This window comes from Anser cygnoides, chromosome 2 (assembly GCF_040182565.1).
Source record: "Anser cygnoides isolate HZ-2024a breed goose chromosome 2, Taihu_goose_T2T_genome, whole genome shotgun sequence".
Taxonomy (NCBI): Eukaryota; Metazoa; Chordata; class Aves; order Anseriformes; family Anatidae; genus Anser; species Anser cygnoides.
The window spans coordinates 4,497,329-4,521,020 of record NC_089874.1 but is presented as its reverse complement, the minus strand read 5'-3'; the positions used below and the strand labels follow the sequence as shown (position 1 = coordinate 4,521,020).

The 23,692-nt window shown below is 39.6% G+C and overlaps 1 long non-coding RNA gene across 1 annotated transcript; it reads left to right on the top strand.

Annotated features, from left to right (window-relative positions):
- The first annotated feature begins 14,206 nt into the window (after window positions 1-14,206).
- Window positions 14,207-22,614, top strand: LOC136789995 (uncharacterized). Its single transcript, XR_010829032.1, has 3 exons — window positions 14,207-14,343; window positions 15,347-15,450; window positions 21,447-22,614. It is a non-coding gene; the product is annotated as an uncharacterized lncRNA (long non-coding RNA).
- Window positions 22,615-23,692: the final 1,078 nt, after the last annotated feature.

Below are 23,692 nucleotides of genomic sequence, written 5' to 3'. Positions count from 1 at the left end.
ACAAGAACCAGGACAGCTGACCCAAACTGGCCAAAGGGATATTCCGTACCATAAGGTGTTATGCTGAACAATAAACTGGGGTTGTTGGCTAGGGTGGGGGGCACTGTTCAGGGATGGTCTGGTCAGTGGGTAATGAACAATTGCATTGCTTTTTATATTCTGTTATATATATATATATATATATATATTTTTTTTTTTTTTCCATCCATTCTCTCCCCCATCCTAGTGTAGGGGTTGGAGGAGGAATGAGACAATGGCTGTGTGGTGCTTAGCTGCCTGCCAGGTTAAACTCCAACAATAAGAAGGCACATGAATACATGGACTTTTTAGGGGTTTTGTCCTCTGCTTTTATAGAAGCCTGCTTTAAAGGTTTGGCCCCAAATCCCTCTGAGTCAAGTATACCAGCAATCTGTCCAAACAATTCTGATTTGTATTCTACTGTATTTAATAGGAAGGATATTTGGCTGCATTCAAGTATTTGCAACATCCATTCACACCTAAATTTGGCCATTAAAAACTAGACCTTTGCCCTTTTCTAGTCCTTTAACTTTTTCTAACATGAACAGAAATGTGAATCTTCAGAGAGTACTTCATTCCTTCCTAAAATAAATAGGTAACATAGAGGGAATACTTTTCTGTGGGATAGCTGAAACTGGACACAGAAATGGCTAAAATCAGAAGATATGACTCCTACTATTTAATTAGAATATTAATATCAGCTATGACTAATCATGGCATAGATATTAAGGTTACATTATATTATTAGAAAATTCAATCTTGATTATGAAGTGTTAGACAAAATTAAAAAACAATCAATTTTTAATTTTTCAGGAAGGGAATTGCATTGACTTTAGATAATTTTCACCTAGCTTAACCCTACCTTAGGAACATGTGCACACTTATTGCATAAGTTTGTTTCTGCAAGTTCCTGTCTGTCACATGCAAACTTTGATAAAATAGGTATGAAAAGTGTGAGTAACAGAAACTCCTTGACCTTTGAAGAATAAATTATGCTAAGTATGATTTGTTTTCACTTGGAGTAGGGCCAGAACAATGAAAAATTGACCTGAAGAGAGAGGATCGTGCTCAGGGTATGGAAATTGCTGCAGGGTTTACACTGTAATGGGTAAAGACAGAAGTAAAACAGAGCTCCTGGGCATGATGGCTGAGATCATCTCACTACAGGCTGCAGCAAACAAAATGGTGAGCAGTTTCTGCCACTGCCAAATGACTTAAGTCATTCGGACTTGGCTTTTATGTTGTATCACAACCAATTGTATAACATTAACTTTTATCCTTCTGCCCTCAAAGACACCTACCAGCTTCCCAAAAATAAACACTGTTTTTGACAGCATGGCATCACTAAAGACTTCATCTTCCATGTAATTATTTGACCAGAAATATCCCATTGTAGAGTATATGATTAGTTTCTTCTACATTACACATTCAGGTAATAGTTTCCATTAGGCTTTTGTCCATTTTTTGTCTGTATTGTCCTCAATTTTTTTTTATCTTTTCTCAGGCAGGCAATCACCCTTTAACACTGTTTATCATAGAAACTGTGTAGCTTAGTTCCTTACGTTGCTTCAAAACAGTGTATAAACTACTAATAACCTCAACAGAGATCAATAGAAATGGCAAAGTGCCTCCTACTAGCAGTCTATATTTTATATTAAAAAATGAACTGATGCATTATATCATGACTGCCAGTTAACAACCTTGGTTCTTCTGGCTTTATCTAACATCAAGGTAGGTGTTTGTTTTTATCAGATGTTATCTGAATAATTTCAGATTTGAGAGAACAGTGTTGGACTCAGTGATCTTTGGATGTCCCTTCTAACTTGGGATATTCTATAATTATATGATTCTCTAATTCTATGTGGCTTTTCAGTGTTTTGCTTTATTTAAATTATGATTCAAACTGTAATACATTAAATGCTTACCACCTCTACCAAGGGATGCCCAGCATTTATAAGGACATTGACCTTGCAATAGGACATTGTAGAGAACAACAAACATAAAAACATAGAAGCAGCCCAATATGTTTAGTGAGCTTTAGATTTATTATTAAAAACTCTACTAATAACATTTTTCCCTTACACAATATCCAGAGCCTGAAACTCTTCCATGTTCCAAAAGATATTGCATATCTTTTGTGTTGCCTGTATATATCTGTAGGAAAAGAGCTGTCTCTGTCTATCTTCAATAGATTGGGCACAAGCACGAAAAGGCTTTTAATTATAATGGCGCTGTTCCCTGATGACTGGGGAGAGGTCTGAAAATTAAAACTGAGATCAGACGTGCAATCTATACCAGCTTTGATTACAAGAGAGACTATCACATCTTTGCAATCACTGTCTAGCTTGAGTTGCGCTCTCATATTATCAAATTAAGATATTAGCATGGTGTCCTTAAGGTAGAACTCTTGCAATGATTCCACAAAGAATAAAGCTTTTAATCAGTTTGCCTACTGCAAAGCATGTTCAAACAGAATGATGGTGGTTTTTTTTGCTTGGCAGACATGATTTTATAACATACTGTGAAAATCTAATAACTGAAGAGCTTAAAAGAGAATTTCACTTTATATGAATATTTCATTATTTATATGCTTGCATAATATCAATGTTATTTAGTAGCAAATAAAAATACATCATGTTCATATTACACATCCTCATATTAAATGACTGGAAATGTTTATTTGTACTACATTTTGGCTCAATTGCTATCAATTTTTAATATATATTAATATTTATTGTATCATAGAATCATATCGTAGAATGGTTTGAGTTGGAAATGACTTTAAAAATCATCTAATTCCAACCAATTCTTATATTTTATAATATAAGAAAAGAAAGTCAAAAGATTATTTGCAATTTTATATAGCAATAATATTTTTCTGTCATTTTATGTATGATTGAACAAAACTGATATATCATAAAATCATAGAAGCTTAGAACAGCTTGGGTTGGAAGGGACCTTAAAGATCCCCTAGTTCCAAACCCCCTGCTATGGGCAGGGACGCCACCCACTAGATCACGTTGCCCAGGGCCCCATCCAGCCTGGTCTTAGGCACTTCCAGGGATGGGGCATCCACAACTTCTCTGGGCAACCTGTGCCAGTGCCTTACCACCCTCTGAGTGGTGAGCCACTCTCCTAAAATCTAATCTAAATCTTCCCTCTTCTAGTTTAAAATCATTCCCCCTCGTCCTGTCATTGTCTGCCTGAGCAAAAAGTTGTTCTCCATCTGTTTTATGCGCTCCCTTTAAGTATTGAAAAGCTGCAATAAGGTCACACTGGAGTTTTCCCTTCTCCAAGCTGAACGTCCCCAGCTCTCTCAGCCTTTCATCACAGGAGAGGTGCTCCAGCCCTCTGATCAACTTTGCAGCCCTCCTCTGAACCCACTCTAGCAGCTCCACATTCTTCTTGTGCTGGGGAGATGAACGCAGTACTCCAAGTGAAGCTTCACAAAATCAGAGCAGAGGGGGACAATCACCTCCCTCCACCTGCTGGCCACTCTGGTGATGCAGCCAGGATGCAGTTGGCCTTCTGGGCTGCAAATTCACACTGCTGGCTCATGTCAAATTCTTGTCCTCCAGAACCCCCAAGTCCTTCTCTGCAGGGCTGCTCCCAATGAGCTCTTCTCACAGTCTGCGCTCGTGTCTGGGATTGCCCTGATCCAGGTGCAGCACCTTGCACTTGGACTTATTGAACCTCATTAGGTTCACATGGGCCCACTTTTCTAGCTTGTCCAGGTATAAAGTCCATGTATGAAAGTAAACAGTGGTTACATATTTATTTATTTATTTTAATTACAGGAACACATATAGAAAATCCATAATATTGTAGTGTACAAGGAAATATCTGCAATAAATATTTTCTTATTTCCCCTACTTCACTCACTTAACTTGACATATTGTATTGTCTATGCTGTAGTCAGTTGTATGCAGAGCTATCTAGAAGATGATGATGATATTCCCTGTTCCAAGCTTAGCTTATATGGTCCTTTTTTTCTGGTCAAAACTCTTCAAAGCTGAAGGGCTATAGGTATCCATTTCCTTTTCCCAAATTTGACTGGAGTCAGAGTGATCTCTCCATGCTTTTTGCATGTTTAAAACATCAGCAAAATTTTCCCTTTCTTCCACCAACTATATTTTATGTTACAAACAGCAAATACCTTGCAATTTGATGGAGCTGTGTTAGGGAGGTGGAAAGAAGCACTCTGCAGCGGTCCCTTTCTCCTAAAAGAATGTGTGAAGCTAAAATTACTACTCTTTAGCTTGGATTCCCCGTGTGCAGGACAAACAGCTATAACCACAGGGTTAAAATAGGAATGGGATTCCACTCTAGCTGCTGTAGCCAAACTAAGGGTAGGAGAGGATGAGAGGGTGCAGTAGTGCCTCTCCTGCTCTGCCCAAGCACAAGCTTTGTTTTAATCACTCAGATTGGTTTCTAGCCAGGAACTACAGGGTCTACAGAAAGAAGGTAAATTTTTGCAAGGGAACATAAAAGTACATTAAAGGAAAATGAGCAGTGATGATGTGGCAGTGTGGAAGTGAGAGGTTTCTTTCCTGAACATTTCACTCACCCTGTGTACAACTCTATTCTACAAAGCTATGTCAGATTATTCAAAGTCTTCGTGTGTTCAAGACAAGATTGGACAAATGAGTGGAAGAGAAATTCTTTATTCGAAACCTGGGAAATGCCAGAGCTGTGAGTAGGCTGGAGTCAAGGAGGTTATCAGGGAATCAGTGTATGTGCCTGCTCTGTTCTTGCACTTTTTTTCTAGGTGTGAGTTCTGGCCACCGTCAGTGATGACTTACAAACTAGGGGAGTATTCAATCTGGTCTGTTATGAGAATGAAAAGGATTGGTGTTTTTCAACAAGCATCACTGTTCAGAAAGTTGCAAAGTGAGCTTCCAGTGAAAATGTCTGCCACCCTCTCTAGCTAAACAAGTACAGCTGTGATTGCAATTAGAACAAGCTACAAAACAAGCCAGGGAAGCACCATACAATCACTCTGGAAACATCCTGGTTTTTCTTTAGTTGGGAGTGAAAACCTAACTGTGCGTTCTTCCATAGAGGTGACAGGGAAGACTCAAACTGTTTCAGAAGTACTGGGGCAAGATGGTCTTGGCATTCCCTTATCCACCATTTTCTGTGATTATGATGTGATTCTGTCCTCAGTTTCATTGGTGTCTAGACATCCTTTTAGCTACTTTATTATTATTTTTTATTTTTTCTCAAGTAACAAAGATATTTCACCTACAGGTAAAATCTCTATTATTCCCACATGTACTATTTATATATTTACTTTAGTCTATAGACACATCACAGTTCCACTAGATGGCAGCCGGGACCTTTATAGGTCTGATCCCACTGAAACCAGATTACAGTTTGAGAGTTCCCTTGGCACCTACCAATTAAGATGTTCTAATAAATGGATGAATTATTTTACCATCTTTCCAGTGAGACTCATGGCAATCAGTACAGCACCAGTGGACTCCACTATCCATCCTACAGCCGGGATATTACACCTTTCTTTCCCCTTCTGCTTGCCCTAGATCCCTGAAACGATCATAGAGGCACCTGGAGGGCTGTCCGCAGAGTAGTACAATGTGCTTACACTAGACTTCCCTTTGTAGAGCAAGCCAAAAATGCCCCTGAGGAAAGCATCTCAACCAAGGATGCCCCTTCAATAGGTTCTCAGACTGCAAGTGTGGATCCAGCTGTGGCTGATGCTTTTATTCACCCCTGAGCATGGTCTGCAGGCTCCTGGACCACCAAACATGGCAAGAGCATCCTGCAAATTCTTTGCAAGGCCACCATTGGCTGGCGTCTAAGCACAATATATATCACTTTACGTTCACAGCCACACTGGAGACCAGTCCGGGCCATAGTGAATTTCCATTCCACCCTATAGACATCTCCAGGCATGAAAGGAATACATTACAATCCCTCTGGGGACTGCCAAGACTCCTTGTATCGCTGGTGGTTGTGTCTGGGAGGATTCTGCAAGGCTATTCCCTCCCATTTGGGCAGACGATGGAGAAGCAAGCAGATGGCAAAGTTGACAAAGCAAAGGCTGAATCACTTGAATGCATCAATCAGTGCCTCAGAGCTAGTGTTTGGGAGCAAACAACTCCTGCCAGAAGCAGGACTCACTCAGGTCTACCCCACCATACAGCAAGTGTGGATTTAGTACAAAAACCTGCACCGCAGGTACAGCCAGTAGTGTTGCTGCAGTTGGACAGAGCTCAGTTCAAGCCATAAAATCCACCTTAAATGGCAAGGAAAAAAAAAAAATATATATATATATATTAACAGCTGACCTGGGCGTAGTGTTGCAGGAGTTTGTCTGTTTACAGTGGATAGGAAGCTACTTCATAGGTGTACCCATGGTGGCTCAGTCACCTGGCTGGGACAGCAGTGGATGAATTTGCATCCACATTTGTCAGGTCCAAAAATCACATGGTGCCCCTTTTTCTAGCTTTGTGTCAAAATCTCACTAGTCCCTTGTCTGTATTTTGGTTTACTAGGACATTTATGTTCTTTCAATAGATTTTAATGGATTTTAGAAAAAAAAAATGTAGGCTTTTAGTGTGCTCTGTGTGGGTCGGTTTTGGTGACGGGGCTAGACCTGCAATGTGGGTGGATTCTGATTCTAGCGGGCAATTGTTTAATTGTGGAGTTCATTTTAAAAACATGTATTTTGGATGTTTGTGGGTAGATGCAGGAGAAAAAAGCAATAACAAGTAAATGTTATACCTAGATGAGTGTTAATAGAATTATTTTCCACGTCACCATCACAGATTACAAAGCTGTTATATCTTCTGCAGGGGATTAAAAAAAGAAAATCATTCAATTTCTGGCTGAAAAAAGTTTTTTTTTTTACTTTCCTTCTGATACAGAAAAGGTTGCAACTATGAAGGTATTGGAAACATTAACTTACTTACTTACTTCATAACCAGGGCTAGATGGAAAATTTTGGAAATGTCAATGTTTTATTGAAACATGAAGGATTTTTGTTTGTTTGTTTGTTTGTTTGTTTTGCTTTTTTCCTACTTATTTTACAGTCTCTGTAACATTTCTTGGGGTTCTTGGATCCTTGTATAAAAGTCCACACTAGTTGTGGAAAACAACTGGACCTACTCACATGGTTAATGTGGCACACATGCTTAAATCTGTTCCCGGAACAGGGACTACTATATTAATTCAAAGAGCATGGTCCTTGTTTGCTTGTTTGTTTGTCTGTCTGCTTGTTTAGTTTATTTTTTTTGTGTGTGTATCTTTGTTGATGTAAAAAATGGCTCTTGTAACTTTAAGAAGGAAATGCATACAACTACCAGCATGAAAAATAAAACACCTATCAACCTAAGAAGTGTAAAGGGTATCGTGGGGTTACCTTTTGATGACTTTTTTTTTTTTTTTTTTTCCCCTGCTGAAGACGTGTGTGCTTTGGGATTTGGATGTCTTAGTAATGGGAGAATGAAGCTTTTATTTTTAGAGAAGCAATCCCAGTGGGATCATTTGGTCAGCTTCAGAGATGGGATTCATCTGACATTATTTAATCATCAAAAGGGTCGCTCCCTAAATCCAGGCCTGGTGACCTCATTTCTTTTTATAGTCACAAAAGATCGTTTTGAGATGTGATCTGTTTTAGATATTCTGCTTTAAGATGAGATGAATCTCACCGCAGATTTCCCACACTAGATCTAGACCATGGTTTATAAAGACTTCCCTTCTTCATCTCGGACTTCCCTCACTAGACCACGGTTTATAAAATGATCCCACTTGCATCAGCTGTACTGAAGTTTAACCAGATGATACCTCCCGCCATGCTCTTCTGCATACAAACATGTGGCAGCAAGTAGCAAGGATAGCCTGCCCTCACTGTGCTGAGGCTGTTGCTCACGAATCACTGCACGTGACAGCCAATTTTGTCATGGACCAGCAAAGTGATAGCCCATCGCTCTCTGTAGTCTGCTCCTGGTATTGCAGAAGGTTTCCCGTTCATGCTAAAAATGAAGTTATAGCCCAGTCTTGGTTGAGAAAGTCAATAGATCTCCAGTGCCAGTATGGACTTATTATAAGCATAAATACACCCTATGCCTTTCAGTATCAAAATTTCTCTTTGAACTACCCAGCGAATCTCAAAGGTTTTAGGTTTGTTGTTTTTGTTTGTTTGTTTGTTTGTTTTCAGAACTTAAGCTAAGCAGGTGCTTGCCTGTTTTGCTGACATGTGGCTTTTGCTTTGTATTGTTGTTTCTGGCATTAGCCTGGATATGGGACATAATACGCTGAAGCAAAAAGGTACCTGCATTGTCTATCCTCATCCCTCAGCTTTTAATGCATGTTTTCCTGAGTACCCTTTCAGAAGCTTGGTAACAAAAGGAAAGTAGCTTTTCACTACTGGTCAGATTTTAATCTTGGTCTCTGCTTTAAAAGCTTTGGGAAAAAAAAATAGAGTAGCTTTTAATGAAGTAGCAACTAGCAACTACTGGAACACCAGTAATTTTCTTTCCTCCCAGAGACACAAAGGAGAATATAATTTAATTTGATTAATCCACGTCTCATATTTAAATTGTTGGGTTCTCTTATTTTTCCTCCATATATATATATATATATTTCTCTTTCTTTTCCCCCTACTTTCCTCTTGGCACTTGCACTTATCAGCTATTTGAAAACAATTCAGATGCTTTTAGCAGGAAGTGGTTACCTCTGTACCCAGCAAGAAAACTGCCGGAACATTGGTACCTCCACTTCTGATATGTAATGGAGGGGAACATTTGGTGAGTCATATAATGACACACTGAGACAAAAGGAAGCTAAATTCCTCTAATTTTTCTGCTCTTTGGCTTCACAGGTGACTGCTCAGGATTTGGTCATGTACTACATTTCTATCAGCACTCCACTTTTCTTTCTTTATAGCTACACATTTGAACAATGGCATTAAAATAGCAGAAAGAAAAATGAAGTAATATGTTTCCATCAGAGCTGGCTGGAACATTTTTTTAATGATTTCTTGGTTGGTTTTGGAGGTCAGTACATGTGCCAAAAATCCTTCCTGATTTCCTTCCTGATCCAAAAGATGTTTTGTACAGACTATTGATTTTGGAGAAGGATTTTTGAATTCATGCTGAAATGTTTGATCAGTCTGAAAAAGTAAAAAACAGACCCAAATATCAGACTATCTAAATACAATTTCCTTCCATGAAATAATTTTGAATATTTTACTTTTGCATCTTCCTTAGGGCTCTCACGAGCTACTGGAATAAGCATTTGCTTGATATAGCCTTGCTTATGCCATAGTGACTGTTCACAAACACAGGTTAATCTTAAACCATTTTAAAATATGGACCTGAAACTTAAATTCAAGGAAAAGACTTTTGGAGAAATATTCAGTTCTTCATTTTCTTTTCCTCAAGGGGAAAAAAAATGGGCTTATATTTTAGCAGTATATAAAAATTGTACAGTGCATACACACACACTTTTTCCAGAATTGCCTCACTCAATACCTATGATGTTTTTTCCTATATAGAGATGCTTTCTTTCCTGTACTCGTACAGCTCCACACAGCTTCACATCTTCAAAATTGCTGTTCCTCTGCACGTCTATTTACCTGAGCACTTACAAAATAGCTCCAGACAATGTAACCACTGGAAATATCTCAATAAAGAAATTGTAGCCAGAGGCTGTGACGGTATGCAGCATCAGCAGGAGGGGATATAGGCAACACTGGAATACAGTTTGATAAGAGATTCTCATAAAAATCTCAAACCAGCTTTTTTGGAGTGCTATAAAGCTTTTCTTTTTCTTTTTTTTTTTTTTTTTTTTTTTTTTAATGAGAAAAAAACAGGGCTTTTACCAGCAAAATAGGACGAACACCAGGTAGCTGATTTCACACCGGGTAAACGTGCAGAGGAAAAGGCAGCAGGGTAGTGCCTAGCCTTTATGGTCAGTCTGTGTTTACCTTGTAAGTGAAGGAGTTGCAGGAATTGACATGTGCCAGGTGAAAACAAGATGTAAGATCCTGTTCCCAGGGGTGTGCACAACAAGGCAGCCAAGCACAGTGAGCAGTCATGAACTGCTGTGCTGGAGATGCTCAGCTGGGGAGCAGGTATCAGCCCCAGCAGCAGCTGACGACATGGGGTGGGTGCTGGTGAGGAGTTCCCTTCCACAAGGGATGACAATATGACCTAAAATACTGCCTGAGGTATGTCACCAAGACATCTAGGATAAAATCCAAGCCTGAAGAAAACTGCCTTTGCCTATTTGTGCATTGGAAACCACATGAATTAAATGCAAAGTTTCAGTTTTGAGCTTTCAGACAATGCTTGACATACAAATGAGATCAAGCTTAAGCCTTAGCCTCTTCGTGGTTAAAGTCAGACTGAAAATATAGCTGGAAAAATACATGCTATTCTTCGTTTTGTAGGTGTGTAAATTTTAAAACGTCACCTAAGCCCTCCTGACTCATGCATTTCCCTTTCTGATTCTCTTTTCAATGTTCTGGCCAATTTAAATTAAAATTGTTAAGCTTTGATAAGATAATCTGAAATAATTGAAACAATCATTAAAAAAAATAAAATCCTGGATCAGAAATCCTGTTACATATAGTTGGGTTTCATCTGATCCAAAGCAAAGTGTGTATCACAGGCTTCCTTTGTAATCAACAGGCTATACAGGTAGCTCAAGATTATGGTTATTTTTTCCTAAGCAAAACATGTAAGACAGTGAGATGAAAAATGCTGCTGTCACAGTTCTTACTCACCAGTGGCTTTAAAAGGGTTCTACCACTAATTTAGATATTTAATTTTTAGGTATGTAATTTTAAATATCTAAATTACAGCATATGTATCCCAATTCAGGAATCAAAGTTTACTTCTGTCTCTACTGCCTATATTTATATGATTTGTTGTTGTTATTTTTTGTTGTTATTGTTGTTTTCACTAAACTTCAGCTGGAAGTGGGCCGAATGTTTTTCAACATCACATCAATCTCTGAAAAACAATGCGCGTATAATAACGAGCATGAGAACGAAAGTTAAAGGAGAACAGACTAATGCGCAGAGGTACTTTGTGAGACATTGCAGATACAGAAGTAGGAAAAAACAAAACAAAACAACAACAAAACATTGGAAAGAAGGTAAGTGGCATTGCCCACAAAGGAGAATCAGAAGGTACAAATGCTACACATTAGACAGAAGGTCAAGGCGATTGCTCTGCATCAGGTGAAACAAAGGGAACTTCCTGAACAGTGTCAAAGCCTCTTCAATCGTCTCTCATTTGCCTCACTGCTCACTTGACAGTCCTCTGCAGAAGTCACGGGAGACAACCCTGAACACTTTCAACGTGTAAGATATTTAATTTATTCCTTTCCCTCCTAAGATGTTAGGACTTTGAAGAGGGGAACTCTGCTGCTGTATGCTCTGATTTTCTTTCCAGAGAACAAACTAAAAATATCAGTTGGATCTGAAATATGGTCCTTAGAAGTGATTTTTCGTATCTGCTCTTCAATACAGCTCTGCTTGGACAGTGTTGATCAGAAGAAGTTTTACATTTTTTACATTAAAAAGATAAACAAAAAAAAAAAGAAGAAAAAAAAAACAACCTTATCAACTCTTCTCATATTTCTTCAAGATTTCAGTTTCAAAATATATACAAAAAAGTGTCAGATTTGCAGCTCTGTGGCTTCTATTTTGCTCCACACTGAAGCTGCCTTAGGGCAAGCTTTTTTCTTAGTAGCTTTCAAACGTATTTCAAGTATGAACTGTATTGAACCATATTCATGTAATTTGCATATGCATTTCAAACACATTGGGTAGGACATGCCTTAGACAATTTAAGAATAGACTTCTAAATCTCCACTAGTTGAAAAAGGCTGCAGGGATAGATGAGGAGAGAAGAAGGCATCTTCCAGCAGTTCTGATCTTAGGTGTAGCATCCTGAAAAGAAAGAAATTGTGCTTCGGAGATGCCTGTCTCTCTAAGCTCATAAATGCAACCAAGTGGACGCCTGTGTCAGACCAAGAGAACCAATCTTTAAATACTTTGTTAAAGGAGATGGAGAATAATTCTGTCTTCCTGCATTCTAGTGCTGCAGAGAATTTTCTTCTTACTAATCCATTAATAATAATTTGTACTTAATAGCACTTATATCGAGCTTCATAGAGTGTAAATGTTCTTATATTATCTAGAAATGGGACTACTATCAGCTAAACCTAACCGTGCAAAATTCATACACAAACATCAAGATTAAAATATTTACAAATAGATGTGTTCACAAATACCACACAGGAGCTGCATGAAACCTGTGGCCTGACAAGAAGTGTGAGTGGAGTTATGTGTCACGGGGGGAGCTAAGTAGATGGTGTCTACAGATGTGATTCAGTTGCCCAAGTATAGCCATCTATTACACGAATATTATATAAGATGCTCATCATACGAGATGCTTTAGGGTTTCCAGAACAGTTTTACGGGACTGATTGATGGGACCTAGGTCAGAAAACAGACAACTAACTGTTCTGGAATATTTTTAATTTGCACAAGCAGCTGACTTGAGCCCTACAATTATCCGCGGTGTTTTCATGCTGGTGACTAGCTAAGCTCCACCATGCCCCTCTCACTCCTCCTAAAAAAACAGGGGAAGAATACATGATGAATAGAAAACTCATATATTGAGATAAGGAAAGGGACAACCCTCTCCAGTTACTGTCATGGGCAAAAAAAGACTCAGCATAAGGGAGATTAATATAATTTATTACTTATCACGAGCAGACCAGAACAGTGAGAAACTAAAAGCAAACTAAAAACACCCTCCTCCTCATATGCCCTCTTCTCCTTCCTCCCTATGAGCAGCACAGGGGAATGGGGGCTGCGGTCAGTCCCTGAGGCTTCGTCCCTGCCGCTCCCTCACGGTCCCTCTCTGCCCCTGCTCCACGCGGGGTCCCTCCCACGGGATGCCGTCCTTCCCCAACTGAGCCTGCGGGGGCTGCCCACAGGCAGCAGCTCTTCAAGACCTGCTCCCACACGGCTCCGTACCACGGGGTCCGTCCCCCAGGAGCAAACTGCTCCAGCACGGGTCCCCCACGGGCGGCAGCTCCCCCCAGACCCCCTGCTCCTGCGGGGGCTCCTCTCCACGGGCTGCAGCTCCGGCCCGGGGCCTGCTCCTGCGGGGGCTCTCCGTGGGCCGCAGCCTCCTCCAGGCCACATCCACCTGCTCCACCGGGGGCTCCTCCACGGGCTGCAGCGTGGAGATCTGCTCCGTGTGGGACCCGTGGGTGCAGGGGGACAGCCTGCTCCACCAGGGGCCTCTCCACAGGCCGCAGGGGAACTTGTGCTGCGTGCCTGGAGCACCTCCTGCCCTCCTGCTGCACTCACCTTGGGGGCTGCAGGGCTGCTTCTCTCACATTTCTCACCCCTCTCTCCCAGCTGCTGTAGCACAGCAGATTCTTTCCCATCCTTAAATCTGCTCTCCCAGAGGCCCAACCAGCACCACTCACTGCTCAGCTCTGGCTAGCAGTGGGTCCCTTTTGGAGCTGGTTGGAGCTGGCTGTGACAGATCAGAGGCCACACCTGCAGCTTCTCACTGCTAAAACCTTGCCATGTAAACCCAGTACACTAGCATGTACTGTGGACACTTATATGTAGATGTCTGTATTTAGATCTAAATCCTACCTCTAGAAGTAAGATTAATGTCAAGGACTTGATCCGGTTGTCTACACAGAGGCCTCTGTGTCACTTGAGATGCCTTGGATTACTCAAGGTGGTAGACATGAACCAGTTATTAGATGCCCAGGGGAGTAAGAGTTTAGTGAGGAAGATAGAAGACTTAACACAGTTTTCACAAGCTGCCAGAGAGTATGACAGCTTGTTCTTTGGATCATACTGACTTAGATATAATTACCATTCTCGATCACTAATTTAGGTCTTTGGTCTTTTTTTTGATCTCCTGGTTAATTCTGAAAACTTCATCCTAGGAGAGACTGAAATTAATGACTGGGACTATTGCCCCTTTGCTGGATGACAACGATGTAGGTGTTTGTGATCTCCAGCCACGCCATAGGATAAGGCAGGGCTCAACCAACTGAGCTGAATGGGATCTGTAAGGACTTTTCCAATGGTATTGTTGCTACTATGGAAACACGTTTTTCTGTTGTTACAGATGAGAAAATATAATTTTATTTTTAATGTCTTTCTGGAGGTTAGAAGCAACAAGCAAGACTTCATTCTAGTCTCTCACTCTCAAGAGGATGAAGATGAAAGCATTTCAGAGACTGAGGAAAAGCAAAGACTGAGAGAATAAGAGAAGCAGAAGTTGAAACAGCAGAATCTTGTTTTATGAGGTATTCCATTTAAAATCCGTGCAAACAAAATGCAGCTTTGTAAGGGAACTTAACATAAACCCAAACACTGATGACAATGCTTAGACAATGAAGGCAAGCTGTTTAATTATGCATGCAAATTGCAGAAGAATTAATCAAAATTCATGGTCCCATAGAGCATCACTGCAGTGTCTAGTCCTCTTAAATGACAGAGGGACCGAATCCGAAAATATTCTTTGTTTGTATTCGTGCATAGGTGGTGGGAGAGATTTTTCAAAGGTTCATAATTGGTTTTGATGCATAAATCAGACTGTGTAGCAATTAAACTAATACTGCTAATTGCTGTGGACAGGCTTAAAACCTTCCATTTATATTGCATTGCAAAATTTAGACACTGCTTCAGGGAAGGCTGTGGGAAATGGGAGTAGGATGATTATGTGCAGGAGGCCTTCATAGTTATAAAAGAGGACTTAGTGAGTGATGAAAATAAATTAGTCCAAACAAAACAAGTAAGCAACTGAAGTTCTTTTACCTTCCATTAGCTACTTGGAAACTAGAAATCAAATCTAAGCTCGTTGTGTCAATACTCTATAGTGAATAAAATGAAATACAATGAAATAAAATCTAGAATTTCCCACATGTATTTCATCTAATCTCTGTTAGTCGCACCTTAAGGGAGATTGAGTTGACATCTGGAAGTGTCTGTATGTCTCCACTGACTATAGAGGCAGCTTAAAAATGTTACCTGCAAAAGACACTTAGCTTTTAGATGAATTGAATTCCATCTCGTCTGTCTGCCTGAACCAACATGATAGATGTTCCCAAAGTTATTGTTAACCCACAAGTGCAGTTTGTAGTGCATGAAAATGGCACATTCACAGAATGTGATTTCCTCTAGATACTGGAGAGTACAAATGCAGAAATGAAGAGGACTTCAGGTTTATGAATTGCTTTCATTTTCAGTTGATTGATATTTTGTTTCTGAGCATTCACAGACCTTAAATTTCTATTTCCTTTCATAAAGAAACCCTTACACCACATCTAGATTGAGAGTGCTCCAGAAGCTGGGGAAGTCTGTCTGTGAAGGACCACGAACAGAAGATATATACATTATTTATTTTCCCCTGGGTAAGGGTATGAACCAGATTAATTACTTTTCCTGAGCAACTGCTGGCAGGTTGACCCCAGCTATTATTATAACCATTAAGGTTGAGAGGAAGATAATCAATCAGTTAGTTTGTAAGACTTGTAATTTTGGCATCTGAAACAATCAAGGAGCAGCAGATCTATTCATCTGCCTGCCTGTCTGCCTATCTACCTATTCATGTCTTCTACATAGCAAAATGTCTGTCTGTCTATCTACCTACCTACCTACCTTCCTACTACCTACCTACTTATCATCTCCTATTAAACATTGTTTTGTAAGGCTAATTTCAGCTAATAACAACATGGAACTGTTCAGACCAGTTGAGCATCAGGAGTTTCCTTTGCCTGATGGGTCAGCCTAGTATTCCTCACTTTGAAGTGAAGGTGGCATGGAAATGAAAACAATGAAAATGAACATGAGAACAATTAATATTCAGATGATCTGAAGCAGGGACAGTTGAAAGATTCAACTTTCTCTCTTTCCATCTCCAAAAGATTTTGCATATTAAAGTTAAGCATTTTATTTTATTTTTGTCATGTAATTAATCAGGACTTAATTACAGATCCAACCATTAATATATATCATTGTCAACAGCTGTTTTCATTAATATATTGCATAAATCGTCTTTCTACTTATTAATCAAGTGGATGGAGCCCTGCTCTGATGGGTGCTTACCCATCCTACCACATTTCTTCTGGCACTCATGTTAGGCCTGTTGTCTTCAAGATTGCTATTTATGGGGAAAAAAAAAAAAACAGTCCTCAGTGTAATGGTGATCAAAGAGCAGACAGAAAAACTCAATGATTGTACACATTCTGAAATGTCAGAAAAGCTTTCCATTGCTTCTGTAAATCAACCATATCTCTGTTAAGCACCTTCCAAGTAGTCTAAAAAAAAAACACCAACAAACAATTTATTTGCTCTGTGGTGTTAAAGTGATTGAGGACAGTACGGAAGGAATAATAACATGATTTTGTAAGCTCGCATAAACATGAAATTTCAAATTATAAAGACTCTCCAAAATGATTATTGTGCATTTTGAATCATGTATCAATAACAAGTAATTCAGCTGTCTCTGTTTTGAAGCTCTCTGCACAGCCTGTGTTCTGATTTTCTTCAATTTTCTCTCAGTGAATTCCATGTCCTGATAGACAAGCTCTCTAGTTTTTCATTGCCGCTAAGCACAAAACCAAAAGATATTGAAATATAGTTTGAAAGGGCCTCAAGAGGTTGTCTAGTTTATATTCTTACATCAAGACAGGCCTTGCTTACCTAAATAATTATTTTAGATATTTATACAGTCTGCTTTTCAGGAAATCCAGAAATGAAAATATTGTAATCTGTCTGGAGGCCCTTCTTACTAGCAGGCTTTATAACTAATGCCATTGTAACTACCTGAAACAATTCCTGTTGAGATTTAAGTCCTTTTCTTTTTGTTTTATCCAGAGTAGAGGCAAACATGAATGTACACCTTTCCTTTTGACAAGTACAACTTAAAAGACTGTTATGTGGGGATTGTAATTACAAGGGAATAAAAATTCTTTCTCTTGCTTTATAAAAGCTTCCTTCTCAGAGGGTGTTATATAGATTTGGAAAATCCTGTAAGTCAAGATACCAAATGCCAGAGAGAGAAACACAGCACAGAGGGACAAACAAACAAACAAAAAACTGACAAAAAAAAAAACACATCCACGAACAAAACCAACAAAATCTAAATAAAATACTACAGTATAATGCACTTCTTTTTTAATCAGCTGTGCATGAATGATGGAAAATAAAGTTGACAAAACCTGGGAGTTTCACATGTATTTTTTTCTGTTTCTTCCTAGGTTTTTCCATAAATATAAAACAGTTTATTATGCTTCTTCATGCTTAACAAAATGATTTACATAGATATGTTAATTTATTACAGTTAATTTTATTGTCAGAGTTCTCCATTCAGGTCACTTAAATAAACAATGTACTTGAAATATTTTGCCAGAAGTCCTACTTAGTAATTGTGCAATTTACCTCACCTAATTGTAAATATTTAATATATAGTTACATCTGTCAGCTTAGTCTAGTCTCCCATTTTTAAATCACCACTGGAGAGAAACAGGCAACTACAGAGGACATTTTTGTCTTAGCATTAGACAATTCATTATGTTGTGTTATTTCTCTCCAGTGAATATAAAGGGACCCCAGGATGACTACCTCAGGCTTTGTCAAGTAACCTGCCCACATTAGAGTAAGTCTCACATAAGAATAGAAAGAGCAATGTGGACACAAACTAAATTAAATGTAGTGAGTCGTTTCAACCAAGAAAGATGGAATCAAAAGGGGATTTACCCCAAAATATGCCACGGTTCAATGTCAGAGCCAAGAGTTAAATTCAGCTCTCCAGAGAATCATCCTGTTACAATACAGAGCCACAACAAATCGTCAGTCCCTGGCAGTATGATTAGTTGTTTTTCCAGAGTAAAAAAAGTGAGGTGTGATGAAGCAAGATGAGGATTAGATGCTAGTGCTAAGTATAAGACCTCAAGAGCAGTTGCCAAAAAGAAAACAGAAAGTGACTAGGTCAGCATAACAAATGTTCTCTAAAATCTTATTTGTCTCAAATATTTTTTCATCTGTCACGTTGCCTTCCTTCAGTACTCATAAGATGAGAAATCGTGTAGCCCTCACTGTAATAGATTCTCAGGATAATATACTGTCTGAAAGTCGTGGTCTGGAATACACAGATCAAGACCTTCGGTGCTCACATCCTATCCCACTCGTAGGTATCAGCAGCCATTATCTCAAAATTAGAGTGACCTTTTGTTTGTGTTCTGTTTGAAAAGGAAACTGTTCAACTCTGAAGAGGTTAATGGTCTGCAAATATTTTGCCAGCTGAAAGCAGTCATGCTGTATTTCTGGACTCTAGAAACGGCAACTTGTCTACATGTATTTATCATGTCCAAGCCCCCATTACTGTCAGTGGAGATGTATAGTTTGATTCAGTTGTGATAGCGTAAGTGTCCAGTGATAGGATCCCCTAGGATGTCTCAGTCAGCCATGCTTTGACTCAATGGTAGGCCCAAGCAACCAACAGGAAACCGAAACCAGCCTGCTGTGGTAGGTGCTAAACGACAGGATACATGTAAAATAGTACCTAATGCGTATAGTTAGGTGACTGAACCAAGTCTGATAGTCAAGAGAGTTACTCATCTGATCCTAACTTACTGGCCTACACCCAGGAATGGAATAGCTCTTCAGGCTCCACAGTATTGATCACACCTTCATTGACCTTAATGAACAGTTGAGACACTGCACACATGGAACCACAGAGTCATGTAGATATCTGTGTTTAGACAGCTGTGTGTTTTAATCTACAAAATGAGTGGGAAATAACCTATTGAGAGTAGCCCTTGTGAACTGAGAGCAGCCCTGACGGAGAAGGCCCTGGGGATGTGGGTTGATGGAAAACTGAACATGAGCTGGCAATATGCGCCTGCAGCCCAGAAAGCCAACCATATCCTGCTCTGCTCTTGTGAGACTCCATCTGGAGCCCTGTCTTCAGCTCTGGAGCCCCCAGCACCAGAAGGACAGGGACCTGTTGGAGTGAGTCCAGAGGAGGCCACGAGGATGCTCAGAGGCCGGAGCACCTCTGCTGTGGAGCCAGGCTGAGGGAGTTGGGGTTGTTCAGCCTGGAGAGGAGAAGGCTCCGGGGAGACCTCACAGCGGCCTGCCAGGGCCTAAAGGGGGCTGCAGGAGAGCTGGGGAGGGACTCTTGGTCAGGGGGTATAGGGATAGGACAAAGGGGAATGGCTTTAAACTGAAAGAGGGTAGATTTAGATTAGATGTTAGGAGGAAATTCTTCACTCAGAGGGCATTGAGGCCCTGGCGCAGGCTGCCAAGTGGAGCTGTGGCTGCCCCATCCCTGGCAGTGCCCAAGGCCAGGCTGGATGGGGCTGGGGGTGGCCTGGCCTGGTGGGAGGGGTCCCTGCCCATGGCCGGGGCATTGGAACTAGATGACCTTTAAGGTCTGTTCCAATCCAAACTATTCTGTGATTCTATGAATTTATGCTTCTGTGATTCATTTTAAGTATCCAGAAAGTGCTTAGTATGCAGTGGATAAACTAACGTATGTTTTTACCAAGAAAGATTGCTCGTTGTTTGAAAGAAAGGGATCTCTGCTTGCACAAGAAAAAATGTTTCATAGAAGGCCCACTCTGAATAGTATTCACATAACCTTCTGGCAGCTGGATTAGTTATTTACCAGGTTATTTAACTGTCACCCAGACTGAAATCTTTACTTTGTGAAGCAGCTTATCAAATATCTAAGAATTTACTGAGATAATCCACACTGATTATCCACCAGCAGTTTCTCACTGCAGCAGAAAAAGGTATATAAGAAAATGTACACATAAGTTTTACTTAAAATTTCTTTCCTGCTCCTTCTGGCAATGGATCCATTTACATTTTGTCTGTTTCCAGATAAGCATTTCAGAATCTGATCTTTTAATCTGTAAAAGAACAAAGTGTTTCGTGAAATTAATCTGAGATTTAACTCAGTGGATAGAGAAAATTCTGGTGAGTTTCCTCCCAGTAGTTAGTGATTCTTTGAGAACTGAAGTTATTAAGATAAAGATATAAGAATAAGTATAAGAAACACTACCTTCCATTAAAGGCAGCACTTACTTTAAATTTGTTAAGGCTCACTATAATTTCAATTAGTACTTTTGAATTTCTGTACACGCACAAAATTCTGGGAAATATGATCAGGAAGTAACTTAGGATAATTCAGTGATGATATCATTGTATCATTTCATATGTACATCGATGAATGGTGCCCGTATTCATAAAACTGGAATCTCAGCTAGCATTTCAGATTTGTGGCTGTCATGATACGGTGCAGTCCTGGAGGAGTGAGGGGAGTAAGGGACTGTCATATGTGGGATGACTCATTGGGATGGGTCACGGTATCTGATAGCGTTGCTACAATATGCATTTCTGCCTGAGCTTACTTTTTTATTATATTCACATTTGCAAATTCCTTTCTGCCTTTTTACAGGTAAAGGCCTAAAGATTATAATTATTATTAGTGTGAGTATTGCACAAAGGAAACAGTGAGAACCTGCCTACTATTCTTAAAACAGATACCGAATCGTTGTCATTGGCATTCCTTTTGTTTGTGCAGAAGCCACAGGGTGTAATATTCTCTTCATGTTGGCAGTTCTTGAGCAGCATGTAAGAGAGCAAGAGCTCAGCTTATACAGACTCTGTATAAATTGACACCAACATCTGTTGCTGATCTGATAGATGTGGGGGAATAGAATAGAGTAGAATAGAGTAGAGTAGAGTAGAATAGAATAGAATAGAATAGAATAGAATAGAATAGAATAGAATAGAATAGAATAGAATAGAATAGAATAGAATAGAATAGAATAGAATAGAATAGAATAGGTCAACAGTATTGTTCAGTTGGAAGGGACATTCAGTGTTTATCTAGACCAACTGCCTGTCCCCTTCATCGCTAACCAAAAGTTAAAGCATGTTATTGAGGGCATTGTCCAAATGGCACTTAAACACTGTCAGGCATGGGTCATCAACCACCTCTCTAGGAAGCCTGTTTCAGTGTTTAACCACCCACACAGTAAAGAAATTTTTCCTTATATCTTATCCGTTATTTATCATTGGCCGCAGCATAACAGCATTCAGTTTCCAGGGGCTTTCTGCAAATACCAGCTTGAGCCCCTGCCCAGAAATCAAGAAGCTAAATCCAACTCCCTGAGTAGTTAATGAGCTCCACTCTTAAATTATGAATCAAATGTCTTGACAAAACAGCACTTGAGGGAGATAGGAGAAAATAAGAAGGGAGAAATGAGAGCATGCAGTAAGGAACTGCCCCTTCCACAGAATACGTCAATAACCATATAAAATTATCTGATTTTCTGATGAGGTGACTAGAAGAGGAACTAACTAATCTCCATCTCTTTTGTAACACCTTTTGTAGGTTGGTGTGCCAAATTCTGGAGGTCTCTTACAGTCCTGGAGACCAGCAGGGCCTCATCAAGCTACATCTAACCCTGCATGCAGATCTGCTGGCAAAAACACTACAGCTAACCATTTCCCCGGCTTTTCCAGTTGCCTCCAGGCACCATCATCTGCCTCTCTATCTGCTTAGCAGATCACTGCTCAGCAGAAATACTCAGGCCTATGTATTGTAAAACAATCTCTGGTATTATTATGCATTATTATTTATGTACTGTAAAACAATCCCTTGGCTCCAGTTTAGCATTTAGTATGTTTATGCTACAAGCTATGTAATGTAGAGTTTGACTAGACTCATACAAAGATAGTTTGTTCAGACTTGTAATAGTAATCATAACTTTTTGTAATAGTAATAATAACTTTTTGTTAACTGTAGGGTGTCCCTAAGTTTTGAGGGCTAAACTCCCCTCACATGACAAAACATAAAGTGTAAATAAACAATTTTTTAAAGACATTCCAACTAGTTCTTCTGCTTAACTACCTTTATTTCCATCGGGACCAATAAGACACTACTGCTATCCAAACTTAGTTCTTTTGAGCATTGTGGGAGGTACTAGTTTTCTTTAAGACCTCAGCAAGGTCTTCAAGTCAAAATATGAAAGAAACCATCAGTACATGAAGTAGGAGAGTTAAGTTACATTTCAGTGAAGCATTACCCATGAAGCATAAAACTAAAAATAATTAAGTCTCTGATCCCACAAATCAGAATTTGTCCTGGGCAATATGTGCATGACTGCATTCTGAGATATTAAAATGTAACCGAAGAGCACCTAGCTCTTAAGATTTTCAGAAGTGAAACCTTCAGATTAGGGACCATCCAGTAGGTCGTGTACTACATTAAGATTCAGCAGACAAGTTCAGTCCTGCAGTCCGCTGCACACTTCTTGTGTGAGACTTAATAAATCACCTTGGGTCAGATCTGTGAAGGCGGATAATGTGTCACAGTGCAACTTGTTACAGTGCTGTCAGCCAAGCTGCTGAACAGAATTCACAGCGTCCAAGGCAGAGTTAGGGGCAAAAGGAGGACATCTGAAAAAGCCACTTCTGTCAATAGGATGCTGGCTGGGCTGGGCAATAAGAAATGCAAAAAAGGAGGTTGTATCTTGAATTTTACATTTTTGGATTATTTTATTATTTTATTTTATTTTATTTTATTTTATTTTATTTTATTTTATTTTATTTTATTTTATTTTATTTTATTTTAATTTTATTTTATTTTATTTTATTTTTATTTTTTCCCTACTGCACGGAGCTGCCTTTTCCTCCTAGGAGATTCACAGCCTGACGCACACTCCCGGAATTAGATAACACAATCTCAAAACAAAGAATATGTGAAAAAGGGATTCTTTTCTTCTGTGAAGGGAATGCTGCCTCCCTATACCTGGGAAGATGCTTGGCAGAACCATCCCCTCCACAGTGAGAGATCTCGGTGTATTTCCAGAGATTAAGCCCCCACACAGGGTTCTCCAACCAACAGAAATCTGCTGCTGTGGACTTGTGTAGTGTGTGTGTGGGGTGGATGTTTTCACTGTCTCCTTAAGCCGCTCTACTTTGCATGAAATAATTCAGGATGAATTGGACCACTGAGAGCGAGAAAGATTAGTATATGTAATTTTGAACCCCAGAGGCTAGTCACTTACTGGAGGGAAGGGAGCTAGAATTCAGTCCCACTTCCAATTAATGTAAATAATGTATGCATTTATCGGAGCATGGTGTAAATGCACCTTCCTGTCTCCTGGGTACACGTGCTAACTGCAAATCCCACTCCTTTCTCTAGCTCAGGTAACTGTTAATTAGCATGGAAAAGAGGAAAAAAAAAAACACAACAGAAACGAAACTGGCAGGAAGATTACAGAACCCACTGGACTACAGCCTAAGGTTAGGACATACTTATGTAGGCTGAGCTGTGCTGTCCTTGGTTAAGAGACAGACTTAAAATCTTTGACCATTGGATAAAAAAAAAAAAAATCTAAGAAACAAAACCACAACACCTTCCCCCCAGCCCCACCCCCAACAATCTATTGGAGAAAAAGAGGGGAAAAAAAAAAAAAAAGGAAAGAAAAAGAACAGTTCAATTTGATGAGCCTGCAATTGGTGCAAAAGCTTTTTATATGCCTCAACTAGATTTAGAGAAATGATTGGTTTTTAAGCCCTGACAGCACATAAATATGAATTACATGCTTAGCTGCTCCATGCCATCAAAATGTA